Consider the following 19,627-nt stretch of genomic DNA (forward strand, 5'->3'; position numbering starts at 1 on the left):
TTCTTACAAAAGTATTGTTCTCATTTGAACCCTCCACTATATATATATATATATATATATATATATATATATATATATATATATATATATATATATAAAATTCAATGTAATAGGCGAATTCTCAAAAAATCTAGAACAAAAAGAATGCAATGATGGCACCAACAACCAAACTGATAACATGCGATTTATTATGCAACATGCGAATTCTCAAAAAATCTCATGCGAAATTCTCAAAAAATCTCATGCGAATTCTCAAAAAAAGAATTTGTAACATGCGAATTTTTTAATACTGTCACAACTAGTTTGTAACATGCGAATTCCCAAAAAAAATTTGTAACATGCGAATTCCCAAAAAAAATTGTAACATGCGAAATCCCAATTAATTAGACCCGCGTTTAAATGATGAATGATCTGACCACTAATTATTGTGAAAACTCGAAAACTAATTAAAAAAGCCAAAAAACATACCCAAAATTTATTTATTTTTTTTTGCATAAAAATTTTGGCCACTTTTAGTATATAAAAAAATTTTCAACAAAAAAAAAAATTGTAGTGCACATGTGTAGTACACAAACACATGTATAATACAATTTTTTTTTTTTGAAAAAAAGTTTTTTTTATATATAAAAACCAGCGATTTTTATAAAAAAAATTGAAAAAGAAAATAAAAATTTTGTGTGTTTTTTAGGCTTTTTTTAGTTAGTTTTCGAGTTTTCACAATAAAAGTGGTTTTCATTTGAACCATTCCCTATATATATATATATATATATATATATATATACATATATATATATAGTGGAGGGTTCAAATGAGAACAATACTTTTGTAAGAAGAGAAAAGAAGAAGTTTCAACTAATAAGAATGCTTCATTTTACTTCATTTAATATTTGCATTTAATTTTAATATAAAGGTATATTGGTAAACTTATAAAAATCATTAATTTGTATTCTTCCACTTTAATAACTAACTAAATTAAATTTGTAGCTCCTTTTCAAAATATATATACTTTTTCCAAATTAAAAAAAACAACTTTATTTCAAGTGTAGAATAAATTACTAGTTGTGTAGGATAAATAACGAGTTGTGTAGGATATATTTCGAGGTGTGTAGGATTACTTTCAACTGTGTAGGATAAAATTCTATAATGTGTAGGGTAAATGTAGGAAAATTTTGATATGTGTAAGTTTTGTAGATTATATGTAGGATAATTAATGATTAATTGACTAATTAATTAAAGAGTTAAAAATTAATGACATGAGTTATAAATCAAATAGTATTTTACTAATATGCCCTTTCTTCTTTTTTTTTCTCACATTAAATTTCTTCTCAAATGAACCTTCCCCTAAATATTGTGAGAACGCTAAATATTGTGAGAACCGTAAGAACGAAAGAAAAAACTACAAGAACTTGGTCAAAAAAAATTCAAATTCAAAATTTCTTTTTACAGTTATTATTATTATTAGAATACAATGTTAGAAATTTAATTTACACATTTAATTTACTAGGCTATAGACCCATGTGTTACATGGCTTTAATTAGAAAATGAAAGGCTTTAAGATAATCATGGAGTTGATCGAGTTCTTTGAAAAAAACAATGTGTGTTTTAGTTTATATAAACGTGAATGAGTTTTTAAAAATAAATAAGTTATTGTCGAGGTTAGTTGCGTTTGAAAGACATAACAATTATAAATTTTGAAACATCACAATTATAAATTTTGAATTTTTTATATTTCATATTATTTATTGCATCACACATAATAAATATAAATTTTGATATGAATACATATAATGATATAACCCTAATATGAGCTATACATAAAAAAATATATATATAACATTACTCATTTTAAATGATGCGTTTACGAAGTAAGAACTTTGTTTTTGAATATAAAAGGATTAGTATATTTTATTTCAAATTAATATTCTGTTATTTTAAAAAGTGTTATCAAATAGAAGATTGAATGGAAGTAGTTTATTATCTAAGATTTTCTATATATATATAGGGGAAGGTTCATTTGAGAAGAAATTTAATGTGAGAAGAAAAAGAAGAAAGGTCATATTAGTAAAATATTATTTCATTTATAACTCATATCTTTAATTTTTCTCTCTTTAATTAATTAGTCAACTAATCATTAATTACTCTACATATAATCTACAAAGCCTACACATATCAAAATTTTCCTACATATACCCTACATATTATAGAATTTTATCCTACACATTCGAAATTTATCCTAATATCTCGAAATATATCTTACACAACTCATAATTTATCCTGCACAACTAGTAATTTATTCTACACTTTAAATTAAGTTGTTTTTTAATTAGGAAAAATTATATATTTTGAAAAGGAGTTACAAATTTAATTTTGTTAGTTATTAAAAAGGAAGAATACAAATTAATGATTTATGTAAGTTTACCAATATACCCTAATATTAAAATTAAATGTAAATATTAAATGAAGTAAAATGAAGCATTCTAATTGGTTGAAACTTCTTCTTTTTTCTTCTTACAAAAAAATTCTTCTCATTTGAACTCTCCACTAGGGGAAGGTTCATTTGAGAAGAAATTTAATGTGAGAAAAAAAAGAAGAAAGGGCATATTAGTAAAATACTATTTAATTAATAACTCATGTCATTAATTTTTAACTCTTTAATTAATTAGTCAATTAATCATTAATTATCCTACATATAATCTACAAAACCTACACATATCAAATTTTTCCTACATTTACCCTACACATTATAGAATTTTATCCTACACAGTTGAAATTAATCCTACACACCTCGAAATATATCTTACACAACTCGTTATTTATCCTACACAACTAGTAATTTATTCTACACTTGAAATAAAGTTGTTTTTTTTAATTTGGAAAAAGTATATATATTTTGAAAAGGAGCTACAAATTTAATTAGTTAGTTATTAAAGTGGAAGAATACAAATTAATGATTTTTATAAGTTTACCAATATACCTTTATATTAAAATTAAATGCAAATATTAAATGAAGTAAAATGAAGCATTCTTATTAGTTGAAACTTCTTCTTTTCTCTTCTTACAAAAGTATTGTTCTCATTTGAACCCTCCACTGTATATATATATATATATATATATATATATATATATATATATATATATATATATATATATATATATATATATATATATATATATATATATAATTCAATGTAATAGGCGAATTCTCAAAAAATCTAGAACAAAAAGAATGCAATGATGGCACCAACAACCAAACTGATAACATGCGATTTATTATGCAACATGCGAATTCTCAAAAAATCTCATGCGAAATTCTCAAAAAATCTCATGCGAATTCTCAAAAAAAGAATTTGTAACATGCGAATTTTTTAATACTGTTACAACTAGTTTGTAACATGCGAATTCCCAAAAAAAATTGTAACATGCGAATTCCCAAAAAAAATTGTAACATGCGAAATCCCAATTAATTAGACCCGTGTTTAAATGATGAATGATCTGACCACTAATTATTGTGAAAACTCGAAAGCTAATTAAAAAAGCCAAAAAACATACCAAAAATTTATTTATTTTTTTTTTGCATAAAAATTTTGGCCACTTTTAGTATATAAAAAAATTTTCAACAAAAAAAAAAAATGTAGTGCACATGTGTAGTACACATACACATGTATAATACAATTTTTTTTTTTGAAAAAAAAGTTTTTTTTTATATAAAAACCAGCGATTTTTATAAAAAAAAATTGAAAAAGAAAATAAAAATTTTGTGTGTTTTTTAGGCTTTTTTTAGTTAGTTTTCGAGTTTTCACAATAAAAGTGGTTTTCATTTGAACCATTCCCTATATATATATATATATATATATATATATATATATATATATATATATATATATATATATATATATATATATATATATATATATATATATATATATAGTGAAGGGTTCAAATGAGAACAATACTTTTGTAAGAAGAGAAAAGAAGAAGTTTCAACTAATAAGAATGCTTCATTTTACTTCATTTAATATTTGCATTTAATTTTAATATAAAGGTATATTGGTAAACTTATAAAAATCATTAATTTGTATTCTTCCACTTTAATAACTAACTAAATTAAATTTGTAGCTCCTTTTCAAAATATATATACTTTTTCCAAATTAAAAAAACAACTTTATTTCAAGTGTAGAATAAATTACTAGTTGTGTAGGATAAATAACGAATTGTGTAGGATATATTTCGAGGTGTGTAGGATTAATTTCAACTGTCTAGGATAAAATTCTATAATGTGTAGGGTAAATGTAGGAAAATTTTCATATGTGTAGGTTTTGTAGATTATATGTAGGATAATTAATGATTAATTGACTAATTAATTAAAGAGTTAAAAATTAATGACATGAGTTATAAATCAAATAGTATTTTACTAATATGCTCTTTCTTCTTTTTTTTCTCACATTAAATTTCTTCTCAAATGAACCTTCCCCATATATATATATATATATATATATATATATATATATATATATAGGGAAAGGCTTAAATGAGAACGCTAAATATTGTGAGAACCGTGAGAACGAAAGAAAAAACTACAAGAACTTGGTCAAAAAAAATTCAAATTCAAAATTTCTTTTTACAGTTATTATTATTATTCGAATACAATGTTAGAAATTTAATTTACACGTTTAATTTATTAGGCTATAGACCCATGTGTTACATGGCTTTAATTAGAAAATGAAAGGCTTTAAGATAATCATGGAGTTGATCGAGTTCTTTGAAAAAAACAATGTGTGTTTTAGTTTATATTAACATGAATGAGTTTTTAAAAATAAATAAGTTATTGTCGAGGTTAGTTGCGTTTGAAAGACATAACAATTATAAATTTTGAAACATCACAATTATAAATTTTGATTTTTTTTATATTTCATATTATTTATTGCATCACACATAATAAATATAAATTTTGATATGAATACATATAATGATATAACCCTAATATGAGCTATACATAAAAAAATATATATATAACATTACTCATTTTAAATGATGTGTTTACGAAGTAAGAACTTTGTTTTTGAATATAAAAGGATTAGTATATTTTATTTCAAATTAATATTCTGTTATTTTAAAAAGTGTTATCAAATAGAAGATTGAATGGAAGTAGTTTATTATCTAAGATTTTCTATATATATATATATATATATATATATATATATATATATATATATAGGGGAAGGTTCATTTGAGAAGAAATTTAATGTGAGAAGAAAAAGAAGAAAGGTCATATTAGTAAAATATTATTTCATTTATAACTCATATCTTTAATTTTTCTCTCTTTAATTAATTAGTCAACTAATCATTAATTATTCTACATATAATCTACAAAGCCTACACATATCAAAATTTTCCTACAAATACCCTACACATTATAGAATTTTATCCTACACATTCGAAATTTATCCTAATATCTCGAAATATATCTTACACAACTCATAATTTATCCTGCACAACTAGTAATTTATTCTACACTTTAAATTAAGTTGTTTTTTAATTAGGAAAAATTATATATTTTGAAAAGGAGTTACAAATTTAATTTTGTTAGTTATTAAAAAGGAAGAATACAAATTAATGATTTATGTAAGTTTACCAATATACCCTAATATTAAAATTAAATGTAAATATTAAATGAAGTAAAATGAAGCATTCTAATTGGTTGAAACTTCTTCTTTTTTCTTCTTACAAAAAAATTCTTCTCATTTGAACTCTCCACTAGGGGAAGGTTCATTTGAGAAGAAATTTAATGTGAGAAAAAAAAGAAGAAAGGGCATATTAGTAAAATACTATTTGATTTATAACTCATGTCATTAATTTTTAACTCTTTAATTAATTAGTCAATTAATCATTAATTATCCTACATATAATCTACAAAACCTACACATATCAAATTTTTCCTACATTTACCCTACACATTATAGAATTTTATCCTACACAGTTGAAATTAATCCTACACACCTCGAAATATATCCTACACAACTCGTTATTTATCCTACACAACTAGTAATTTATTCTACACTTGAAATAAAGTTATTTTTTTTAATTTGGAAAAAGTATATATATTTTGAAAAGGAGCTACAAATTTAATTAGTTAGTTATTAAAGTGGAATAATACAAATTAATGATTTTTATAAGTTTACCAATATACCTTTATATTAAAATTAAATGCAAATATTAAATGAAGTAAAATGAAGCATTCTTATTAGTTGAAACTTCTTCTTTTCTCTTCTTACAAAAGTATTGTTCTCATTTGAACCCTCCACTGTATATATATATATATATATATATATATATAATTCAATGTAATAGGCGAATTCTCAAAAAATCTAGAACAAAAAGAATGCAATGATGGCACCAACAACCAAACTGATAACATGCGATTTATTATGCAACATGCGAATTCTCAAAAAATCTCATGCGAAATTCTCAAAAAATCTCATGCGAATTCTCAAAAAAAGAATTTGTAACATGCGAATTTTTTAATACTGTCACAACTAGTTTGTAACATGCGAATTCCCAAAAAAAATTTGTAACATGCGAATTCCCAGAAAAAATTGTAACATGCGAAATCCCAATTAATTAGACCCGCGTTTAAATGATGAATGATCTGACCACTAATTATTGTGAAAACTCGAAAACTAATTAAAAAAGCCAAAAAACATACCAAAAATTTATTTATTTTTTTTTGCATAAAAATTTTGGCCACTTTTAGTATATAAAAAAATTTTCAACAAAAAAAAAATTGTAGTGCACATGTGTAGTACACATACACATGTATAATACAATTTTTTTTTTTTGAAAAAAAGTTTTTTTATATATAAAAACCAGCGATTTTTATAAAAAAAAATTGAAAAAGAAAATAAAAATTTTGTGTGTTTTTTAGGCTTTTTTTAGTTAGTTTTCGAGTTTTCACAATAAAAGTGGTTTTCATTTGAACCATTCCCTATATATATATATATATATATAGTGGAGGGTTCAAATGAGAACAATACTTTTGTAAGAAGAGAAAAGAAGAAGTTTCAACTAATAAGAATGCTTCATTTTACTTCATTTAATATTTGCATTTAATTTTAATATAAAGGTATATTGGTAAACTTATAAAAATCATTAATTTGTATTCTTCCACTTTAATAACTAACTAAATTAAATTTGTAGCTCCTTTTCAAAATATATATACTTTTTCCAAATTAAAAAAAACAACTTTATTTCAAGTGTAGAATAAATTACTAGTTGTGTAGGATAAATAACGAGTTGTGTAGCATATATTTCGAGGTGTGTAGGATTAATTTCAACTGTGTAGGATAAAATTCTATAATGTGTAGGGTAAATGTAGGAAAAATTTGATATGTGTAGGTTTTGTAGATTATATGTAGGATAATTAATGATTTATTGACTAATTAATTAAAGAGTTAAAAATTAATGACATGAGTTACAAATCAAATAGTATTTTACTAATATCCCCTTTCTTCTTTTTTTTCTCACATTAAATTTCTTCTCAAATGAACATTCCCCTATATATATATATATATATATATATATATATATATATATATATATATATATATATATATATATATATATATATATATATAGGGAAAGGCTTAAATGAGAACGCTAAGTATTGTGAGAACCGTGAGAACGAAAGAAAAAACACTACAAGAACTTGGTCAAAAACAATTCAAATTCAAAATTTCTTTTTACAGTTATTATTATTATTCGAATACAATGTTAGAAATTTAATTTACACGTTTAATTTACTAGGCTATAGACCCATGTGTTACATGGCTTTAATTAGAAAATGAAAGGCTTTAAGATAATCATGGAGTTGATCGAGTTCTTTGAAAAAAACAATGTGTGTTTTAGTTTATATAAATGTGAATGAGTTTTTAAAAATAAATAAGTTATTGTCGAGGTTAGTTGCGTTTGAAAGACATAACAATTATAAATTTTGAAACATCACAATTATAAATTTTGAATTTTTTTATATTTCATATTATTTATTGCATCACACATAATAAATATAAATTTTAATATGAATACATATAACGATATAACCCTAATATGAGCTATACATAAAAAATATATATATAACATTACTCATTTTAAATGATGCGTTTACGAAGTAAGAACTTTGTTTTTGAATATAAAAGGATTAGTATATTTTATTTCAAATTAATATTCTGTTATTTTAAAAAGTGTTATCAAATAGAAGATTGAATGGAAGTAGTTTATTATCTAAGATTTTCTATATATATATATATATATATATATATATATATATATATATATATATATATATATATATATATATATATAGGGGAAGGTTCATTTGAGAAGAAATTTAATGTGAGAAGAAAAAGAAGAAAGGTCATATTAGTAAAATATTATTTCATTTATAACTCATATCTTTAATTTTTCTCTCTTTAATTAATTAGTCAACTAATCATTAATTATTCTACATATAATCTACAAAGCCTACACATATCAAAATTTTCCTACATATACCCTACACATTATAGAATTTTATCCTACACATTCGAAATTTATCCTAATATCTCGAAATATATATCTTACACAACTCATAATTTATCCTGCACAACTAGTAATTTATTCTACACTTTAAATTAAGTTGTTTTTTAATTAGGAAAAATTATATATTTTGAAAAGGAGTTACAAATTTAATTTTGTTAGTTATTAAAAAGGAAGAATACAAATTAATGATTTATGTAAGTTTACCAATATACCCTAATATTAAAATTAAATGTAAATATTAAATGAAGTAAAATGAAGCATTCTAATTGGTTGAAACTTCTTCTTTTTTCTTCTTACAAAAAAATTCTTCTCATTTGAACTCTCCAATATATATATATATATATATATATATATATATATATATATATATAGGGGATGGTTCAAATGAAAACCACTTTTATTGTGAAAACTCGAAAACTAATTAAAAAAAGCCTAAAAAACACACAAATTTTTTTTTTTCTATTTTTTTATAAAAATCGCTGGTTTTTATATATAAAAAAACTTTTTTTCAAAAAAAAAAAAAAAAATTTTGTGTAGTGCACATGTGTAATAATACACATGTGTAGTATACATACACAGGTGTAGTATTACACATGTGCACTACACTAATTTTTTTTTTTGAATTTTTTTATATAAAAAAACCTGCGAATTTTGGTTTGCAAAAAAAAAAATAAAAAAAAAATTTCTTGTATGTTTTTTTTGGCTTTTTTTAATTTGTTTTCGAGTTTTCACAATAAAAAGTGGTTCTCATTTGAACCTTCCTCTATATATATATATATATATATATAGGGTGGGGTTCTAGAGTGAACACTAATTTACTTGCGAACTGAGTGAACAAATCCTGGCCATTGATCTACACACGTGTATGGCCAGGATCTCATCATCAAATCGTAAAATACACTAGTGTATTTCAACATCAAATCCTGACCATTGATCTACACACGTGTATGGCCAGGATTAGTTCACTCAGTTCGCAAGCTACACTAGTGTTCACTCTTGAACCTAATCCTATATATATATATATATATATATATATATATATATATATATATATATATATATATACATATGGTCAGGATTTAGAGAGAACGGTGAAAAGTGTGAGAACGGTGAGAACGATTTTGGTGGTGACATGTGACATTGATGCTAAATTACACTAAGGGGTAATATTGTCAAAAACCCCACTCACATGAACTGGGTGTTCAAATAAAACGCCATAAAAACACCCAATTCAGAAAAAAAACGCCATGAAAATACCTAGATAAAACACAATAAAACACCTAGTTCAGAAAAACGACATGAAAAAAATCAGTTGAAAACGCCATAAAACACTCGGTTCAGAAAACGCCTTGAAAATACATGGTTAAAACGCCATAAAAACACCTAGTTTAGAAAAACGCCATGAAAATACATAGTCTAAAACGCCATAAAACACCCAGTTCAGAAAAAATCCATAAAACCCAGTTAATTTTTTTTCGAAAAGTATATCAATAGTATACTCGTTGGAAAGATAAAAAAACGCTGAGTTTTATGGTGTAATTTTTTTCGAAAAATAATCACGTATAAAAAAGTTATTGTCGTTTAAATATGATGGGGGAAAATGGCATGTGATTAGCATGTGCACCTTTGTTTGGATCTTCCTATTTTACCCCTCCTAGTAGTTCCAAGGCCCCTATTATTTACAAAAATGTCACCGCATCAATCTCAGCCACAAACCACTAAGATCTTGTGGCTGAGAATCGTTCTCACACTTTGAGGCGTTCTCTTCTGATCCTGTTCCTATATATATATATATATATATATATATATATATATATATATATATATATATAAATATGTTGTTTATATAGGATTAGGATCAAATACAAAGGATCCTAATTGTAAGAAGTGTAAGAAGGATTTATAGAGTGACAAGTGTCCAATAACCTAAAAAAACCCACTACACAAAAAAACCCCACTAAAAAAAAAAACCTTAAACATCCACCACCACCAAAAACCTAAACCCCCACCCCCCACATCACCCACCCAAAAAAAAAAATTTTTTTTTTCGGAGGGGGTGGGGGTTTAGGTTTTTGGGTGGTGGTGGGGGTGGGTGTTTAGTTTTTTTAGGTTTTTGGGAGGTGGGGGGGGGTTAGGTTTTTTTTTAGGTTTTTGGTGGGTGGGGGTGGGGGGGTTAGGTTTTTTGGTGGTTTTTTTGGTGAGGTATAGTTTTTTTTTTGCCGGGAGGGGGGGGGTTAGGTTTTTTGGTGGTGGTGGGGTGGGGGTGGGTGTTTAGGTTTTTGGTGGTGATGTAGTGGGTTTTGTCACACCCCCAAAATCCACATGCGGAAACACCACCGCTTGGAGGCGTGACTGACCAGGATCCAGCCACTAATCATACTGAGCATTGATTAAATAGTAGAAATATTTACTATCCAGAGTAGTTAGCAACATCGTAGTTTAAGTTCGATAATTAGTTTAACAAAACAGCGGAAGCATAAACCAAATAGTTTTAAAGATAGTCCGTAGTTCAAGATAGTTAAACCCAACACACGGGTTTTGACGAACACTACACATCCCCAAGCAGCAGCTCCTGAGTCACTGGTTACCTGCAAAGCATGTAGTAAGGGGTCAACAATAATGCTGAGTGAGTTCACTAGTTGTCCAGTTTTTAGTTTACCGAAAACTTGAGTTGTTTAGATAAAGCATTTATAATCACGTTGTGGGGAGCTACCCCATCTGTAAGCTCACTAAACTGTAGATACCGAAACTGTTGACGGAAAGTTGTTGTGCCCCGAGTCAATGTCTATCGTCGTTGACCATGTTGCAAGGTCTACTAGTTCACGCCCGATCTCCCCCGGTCACGGTGTGAGGTTGTCAAACCTAATAGCGCTATCAACTAATAACCCGTTCGCCCCCGGCGATTAATCGGTACTGTAAGCAGGGACTTAAAGTGATAGAGTTTCATTTAGCATGGCTAGTTGTGATTTATAAATAATATCCAAACGTATCTCCCCCGGAGATAGTAATTACCCATTCTGTTTTCCCCCGGAGTAATGGGTCAAAAGTGTTTTTCCCAAAGTTGGTAGTTTGTTCGTGTCCCTCCGCGGGACGCATGCTTTTAGTGTGTGAACTCACCTTAGGTTGCTCGGCAGATTAGGTTACTTGTCAAACACGTTGGTCACCACGTCCTAGCATGGTTACCGGTATAGGTCAGGTTTGGTGTACAAGCATTCACGTAAAAACTTACACATAACTAACACGTATCATGCATACTAAATACAGTGGGTTATTGGGCCGGCCCTAACATTTACAAAATCAAACAGTAACACATAGTCCAGTCAACAGGCAGCCCATATTAAACACATTATGGCCCAATAACCAAAGTGGACAGCCCAGTCGCAACAAGGTGGTCTCGAGTCGCAACCATGAGGTTTCGGCTTGTCACGCTGTGGTTGCGAGTCGCAACTGCGTGGTCTCGAGTTGTTACGCTTATGGTTACGAGTCGCAACCGCTGTGGTTGCGAGTTGTCACGCTATGGTTACGAGTCGCAACCGCTGTGGTTTCGAGTTGTCACGCTATGGTTACGAGTCGCAACCGTGTGATCTCGAGTCGCAATGCTGTCCTTTTCATGTTCACGTGTTGATTCAGATACATCAGGCTAAATTGTACTATGTATTCAGGCCCAAATCAAGTAATAGCCAATAAGGTTTCACTAACACTTTTCCTAATCTGACCATTAGTAAACATGGATCAAACATTGCCCTTTTTAAACCTTCAAGTCATATTCAACAAGTTCATCACAAGTTCATCATTTTTAGGGTTTTCATATCAATCATAACCATACATTTTTGAACCGAAAATCACATATTTCATCAAGATCATCATGCAAGAACAAGGAAACATACATTTAGTAACTTTAACAAGGCTTGATTGGTTTAAACATTCCCAAACCACTATTCTTTAGCCATTTTAAACATGTTATCAAGCTTTCATACTAAAGGGTTTACACATTTTGTCAAACTTCACAAATCATCCTAAAAATCATGCATAACACTACTAACCAAGCATTTTCTAGTTCATAAACATTTCATTCATCAAACATACAAGGCATCCATTACACAAAATAGAACACTAACCGGTTATGAAGAAGGAGCCGAAACAAAGGAAAGGAACCGAGAAAGTAGAGTGTCCGAATGATGATGAGCTTGACCGAGTTTCCTTGTGAGATCCGAGCTTGAACCGAAAGTTGGAAGAGATTGGGATGTTGTTTGGGGTTTCTAGTGAAAGAGAAAGAGGAGTGTATGTGTTTGTGTAACAAATGAAGGAGTGTGGAAAGGTTTGGGGTTATATACCAAGTATCAAATAGGCTAAGGGGGTTTCGGCCCAAACCGGTTACGGCCCAAGAGGCCCACTCGAAACCGAGTGGCCCACTCGCAACCGAGTGGTTGCGAGTCATGGTCTCGACTCACATACATATATATATAATACATACATACAACACTTATCATGCAAAAGGTCACGTTTCCATTTAATAACATATATATACACAAGGATATTACAAGATGTTCGTTCGGAAAAACCTAGAGTGTCACATTATCCCCAAGTTTTAAGAACTTTCGTCCCGAAAGTTAAGGCAGCCACTGCCAAGCTAGCGTGTTTCAACGGGGTGTCACATCATCCCCCCGTTAGTTTGGAATTTCGTCCCGAAATTCAGTTGTAGCTTCAGTGCTGGGGTTTTCGTTTGGGAACAACTGGGGATACTTGCACTTCATCTGGTCTTCCCGCTCCCAGGTAAACTCTGGGCCACGCCGTGAGTTCCAACGAACTCGCACGAGAGGTATTTGGCTACGTTTGAGGGTTTTGATCTCTCGATCCGTGATCTCAATCGGTTCCTCAGTAAAGTGTAGCTGTTCATCAATAGTGAGTTCCTTGAAGGGAATTATGAGTGTTTCAGCTGACAGACACTTCTTCAGATTAGACACGTGAAAAACATTGTGCACTGCACTCAGCTCTGCAGGCAGGTTTAATCTATAAGCAACCTTACCGATTTTCTCGGTAATTTCGAATGGTCCAACATATCGCGAATTCAGCTTGCCTCGTTTACCGAAACGAACCACACCCTTCCAGGGTGAGACTTTAAGTAGAACCCGGTCCCCGACCTGAAATTCTAGCGGTTTCCTACGCTGATCAGCGTAGCTTTTCTGACGGTCACGAGCTGCCGCCATGCGTTGTCTGATCTGGGTAATCTTTTCCGTCGTATCTACCACCAGTTCTGGGCCTGTGATTTGACTGTCACCGACTTCCGCCCAGCAAAGAGGTGATCGGCATTTACGACCGTACAATGCCTCAAAAGGTGCCGCCTTAATGCTAGTGTGGTAGCTGTTATTGTAGGAGAATTCCACCAGCGGTAGATGCTTCTCCCAGTTCTTGCCAAAATCGATCACACATGCTCTAAGCATGTCCTCCAGGGTTTGGATGGTGCGTTCAGACTGCCCATCCGTTTGTGGGTGGTAAGCGGTGCTCATGTCCAAACGTGAGCCAAAGGATTTGTGCATAGCTTGCCACAACTCGGAAGTAAAACGAGCGTCTCGGTCGGAAATAATGGAAGTTGGCACCCCGTGCCTCGAGACTACCTCCTTTAAATAGATTTCTGCCAAGGTAGAAAACTTGTCTGTTTCCTTAATGGCCAGAAAGTGTGCAGACTTAGTCAATCGATCTACTATCACCCAAACAGTGTCATTCCCGCGTTGGGATCTAGGTAGCCCCGTAACAAAATCCATGGAAATTTGTTCCCATTTCCACTTCGGGATTTCTGGTTGCTGGAGTAGGCCTGCTGGTTTCTGATACTCAGTCTTGACTCTTGCGCAGGTCAAACATTTGCTAACGTATGCTGCTATGTGGGCTTTCATGCCAGGCCACCAGTAAGTGGTCCTTAAGTCGTGGTACATCTTATCTGAACCAGGATGTACTGAATAACGGGACTTATGGGCTTCGTCCATCACAAGCTCACGCAGATCCCCGTAAAGTGGGACCCAAATGCGTCCTGCCACGTAGTAGGCGTCGTCTTCTTTTTGCTCTAGTCGTTGTCTCGATCCTCGCAGGGACTCAGCCTTGATGTTTTCCGGTTTCAGAGCTTCAATCTGAGCATTTCGAATCTGGGTAGGGAGGTTAGACTGGATGGTGAGTTGTAGCGCTCGCACGCGCTTGGGCGTAGTGTCTTTTCGGCTGAGGGCGTCTGCCACGACATTGGCCTTGCCCGGATGGTACTTGATGGCGCATTCATAATCATTCAGGAGTTCGACCCATCGACGTTGTCGCATGTTTAATTCCTTTTGCTTGAAGATATGCTCGAGACTCCTGTGATCGGTGTAAATAGTGCACTTGGTACCGTACAGGTAATGTCTCCATATCTTAAGCGCAAAGATCACTGCTCCTAGTTCCAAGTCGTGCGTAGTGTAGTTCCTTTCGTGCGTCTTAAGTTGCCGAGAGGCGTAAGCAATAACTTTGTCGCGTTGCATTAACACACAACCGAGCCCATGGGTGGATGCATCGCAGTAAACCATAAAGTCGTCAGTTCCTTCAGGCAACGAGAGGATAGGAGCACTACAGAGATTATCCTTTAGTTTCTGAAATGCGGTTTCCTGAGCTTCACCCCATTTATAAACCATACCCTTCTGAGTAAGAGCCGTGAGAGGCTGAGCAATCTTTGAGAATCCCATGATAAATCTTCGATAGTATCCCGCTAGTCCCAAGAATTGGCGGACTTCGGTCGGAGTCTTAGGGGTAGGCCAATTCTTTATAGAGTCGATCTTAGCTGGGTCGACGTGAATTCCATCTTTGTTAACCACGTGCCCAAGGAAATGGACTTCTCGAAGCCAGAAGTCGCATTTCGAGAACTTGGCATACAGTTGCTCATTGCGAAGGAGTTCGAGGATAAGGCGTAGGTGCTGTTCATGCTCTTCTTGACTTTTCGAGTAGATCAGGATGTCGTCTATAAACACGATCACAAATTTGCCGAGGTAAGGTTTGCACACTCGGTTCATGAGATCCATGAATACCGCGGGCGCGTTGGTCATTCCAAAGGGCATAACAAGGAATTCATAATGACCATAGCGAGTTCTGAATGCAGTTTTGGAGATGTCTTCATTACGGACCCTTAGCTGATGATAGCCCGATCGCAGGTCAATCTTAGAGTAGTAGCCCGATCCTTGCAACTGATCGAATAAGTCATCGATTCGCGGGAGAGGGTAACGATTCTTGATGGTAACTTTGTTCAGCTCACGATAGTCAATGCACATTCGGAACGTGCCATCCTTCTTCTTAACAAAAAGTACCGGTGCTCCCCAGGGTGATGAACTAGGGCGGATAAACCCTTTATCCAATAGTTCCTGTAGTTGAGTAGAGAGTTCCTTCAATTCTGCGGGAGCTAGTCGATAAGGTGCACGAGCTATAGGCGCTGCTCCGGGAGCTAGCTCGATTTGGAATTCGACCTGACGGTGGGGAGGGAGTCCAGGTAATTCTTCAGGAAATACCTCGGGGTAGTCACGCACTACTGGAAAATCTTCAATCCTCTTTTCCTTTTCCTGCGTGTTGGTGACAAGTGCTAAGATAGCGGTGTGCCCTTTTCGTAAACACTTCTGGGCCTTCAAGAATGAGATAACGCCTGAGATTTCTCCGCCTTTGCCACCTTGTACAATGAGGGGTTTGCCAGAACGGCGGGGAATACGAACTGCTTTCTCTTGACAGAGGATCTCAGCGTGATGCTTGGATAACCAATCCATACCGATGACGACGTCGAAGCTTCCAAGTGTAACAGGGAAAAGATCGATACTAAATGTCTGACCAGACAATTCTAGTTTGCAGCCTTTGATAACATGTGAGGCCTCGATGTTTCTACCATTGGCTAACTCGACGATATGATGTGAACTTAGTAACGAAAGCGGACGCTTAAGCTTCTTACTAATACGTAGGGACACATAACTAGCATCGGCTCCAGAATCAAATAATACAGAAACATAACGATCATCGAGTAGGAACTTACCCGCCACGACATTGGGGTCATTCCTCGCTTCTCCAGCTCCAATCACAAAAGCCCTTCCTCTAGCACCATTCCCAGCATTGTTGTTCTGATCGTTGTTTCCAGCTCCCTGATTGTTGTTGCGGTTCTGGTTCAGTTCAGGACAATTCTTCTTAAAGTGCCCCTCAGCTCCACACTGGAAACAACCCTTGGCATTCCCGTGATGTTGTTGCTGCTGGTTCTGCCCCACGGGACGAGGACTCCTACAGTCCTTGGCCTCATGCCCCATCTTGTTACATCGCTGACACTGACTTTTCCCACAAGGCCCACTGTGATGTCGATTGCACTTGGTGCACTTGGGGTGGTTACCGCGATAGCCACCCTGTTGTTGAGTGCCCTTGTTGTTTTCAGTTTTCCTTTGCTGTGCTGGGGCCTGAGTGGGGTTAGCATCCTTGCTTTGATTTCCTTCCCACTTACGCTTGTTGTCACTAGAAGTTCCGACAGTAGCACTGATCCTTTTGGGCAACCTGCCCTCTTCTACGGCCTGATCAGTAAGTTTGTGAGCAAGTCGAACGATCGGCTGAATGGTAGTGAGGTTGGCTGAAGTTACATGGCTTCGAATTTCTGGAGCCAAACCCTTGACGTACAACTCGATTCTTCGATACATAGGTCGAGACATGTTTGGGCAAAGGGCAGCATAGTCATTGGACAGCTTGGTGTAGGTTTCAATCTCTGACCCAACCATCTTAAGCGCATAGTACTCGTTCTCAAGTTTGTGGATGTCATCCCGGTGACAGTACTCCTCCTTAATCATGTCCTTGAAATCCTCCCACGCCGTAGCATTAGCAGTTTCCAATCCAAACATCTGAATTTGCGCCTTCCACCAAGAAAGCGCGTTTCCTTCAAGCGTAGCGGTAGCAAACTTCACCCAATTCGCAGGGGGACACTCACAGATAGCAAAGACAGCTTCAACTTTCTCAATCCAGTGCAGAAGACCTATGGCACCCTCAGTGCCGTTGAAAGGGAGAGGCTTGCAATCCATGAAAGTTTTGAAAGTACACACGGGTGGTTGCGCAGGTGCATGCTGACCTGTTCGTGAGAAGCGAAGCGTATAGATTCAGGGATAAAAGGCGATGTGGCGGTAGGATCTAAACATCCTAGGATATCGAGTTTACCTCCAGGGTGAGCTGCGAAAGCTGCAGCCACCGTGTTAAGCAGGTTAGTGAATTGAGCCTGAGTCATGTTGATGTTTCCTCTTCCACGTCCACTCATTGTCTTCATAATCAGAAAACATAGTATGAGTGTGAGGTCGTAATGTAGCGAGAATGAGATAGAAGAGAGAGGTGTATCTATCTAATTAGGCACACACTAGTACGTATAGTAAAACAGGAAACATAAGGTAAGCAAACAAGTAAACACTAGTCCGAGCTATGAGGTCAAATGTGTCGAGCCTTGCACTTGGAGTGTAGTGTCGTCGCGAGTCTCAGGTTATAGTCTGGTTTTTCCCAAAAAGATTTCCCCCTTTTTAAAACCAAGTTCACTATAACCAATGGCTCTGATACCAATCTGTCACACCCCCAAAATCCACATGCGGAAACACCACCGCTTGGAGGCGTGACTGACCAGGATCCAACCACTAATCATACTGAGCATTGATTAAATAGTAGAAATATTTACTATCCAGAGTAGTTAGCAACATCGTAGTTTAAGTTCGATAATTAGTTTAACAAAACAGCGGAAGCATAAACCAAATAGTTTTAAAGATAGTCCGTAGTTCAAGATAGTTAAACCCAACACACGGGTTTTGACGAACACTACACATCCCCAAGCAGCAGCTCCTGAGTCACTGGTTACCTGCAAAGCATGCAGTAAGGGGTCAACAATAATGCTGAGTGAGTTCACTAGTTGTCCAGTTTTTAGTTTACCGAAAACTTGAGTTGTTTAGATAAAGCATTTATAATCACGTTGTGGGGAGCTACCCCATCTGTAAGCTCACTAAACTGTAGATACCGAAACTGTTGACGGAAAGTTGTTGTGCCCCGAGTCAATGTCTATCGTCGTTGACCATGTTGCAAGGTCTACTAGTTCACGCCCAATCTCCCCCGGTCACGGTGTGAGGTTGTCAAACCTAATAGCACTATCAACTAATAACCCGTTCGCCCCCGGCGATTAATCGGTACTGTAAGCAGGGACTTAAAGTGATAGAGTTTCGTTTAGCATGGCTAGTTGTGATTTATAAATAATATCCAAACGTATCTCCCCCGGAGATAGTAATTACCCATTCTGTTTTCCCCCGGAGTAATGGGTCAAAAGTGTTTTTCCCAAAGTTGGTAGTTTGTTCGTGTCCCTCCGCGGGACGCATGCTTTTAGTGTGTGAACTCACCTTGGGTTGCTCGGCAGATTAGGTTACTTGTCAAACACGTTGGTCACCACGTCCTAGCATGGTTACCGGTATAGGTCAGGTTTGGTGTACAAGCATTCACGTAAAAACTTACACATAACTAACACGTATCATGCATACTAAATACAGTGGGTTATTGGGCCGGCCCTAACATTTACAAAATCAAACAGTAACACATAGTCCAGTCAACAGGCAGCCCATATTAAACACATTATGGCCCAATAACCAAAGTGGACAGCCCAGTCGCAACAAGGTGGTCTCGAGTCGCAACCATGAGGTTTCGGCTTGTCACGCTGTGGTTGCGAGTCGCAACTGCGTGGTCTCGAGTTGTTACGCTTATGGTTACGAGTCGCAACCGCTGTGGTTGCGAGTTGTCACGCTATGGTTACGAGTCGCAACCGCTGTGGTTTCGAGTTGTCACGCTATGGTTACGAGTCGCAACCGTGTGATCTCGAGTCGCAATGCTGTCCTTTTCATGTTCACGTGTTGATTCAGATACATCAGGCTAAATTGTACTATGTATTCAGGCCCAAATCAAGTAATAGCCAATAAGGTTTCACTAACACTTTTCCTAATCTGACCATTAGTAAACATGGATCAAACATTGCCCTTTTTAAACCTTCAAGTCATATTCAACAAGTTCATCACAAGTTCAT

The sequence above is a fragment of the Helianthus annuus genome, chromosome 3, assembly GCF_002127325.2.
Source record: "Helianthus annuus cultivar XRQ/B chromosome 3, HanXRQr2.0-SUNRISE, whole genome shotgun sequence".
Classification (NCBI taxonomy): Eukaryota; Viridiplantae; Streptophyta; class Magnoliopsida; order Asterales; family Asteraceae; genus Helianthus; species Helianthus annuus.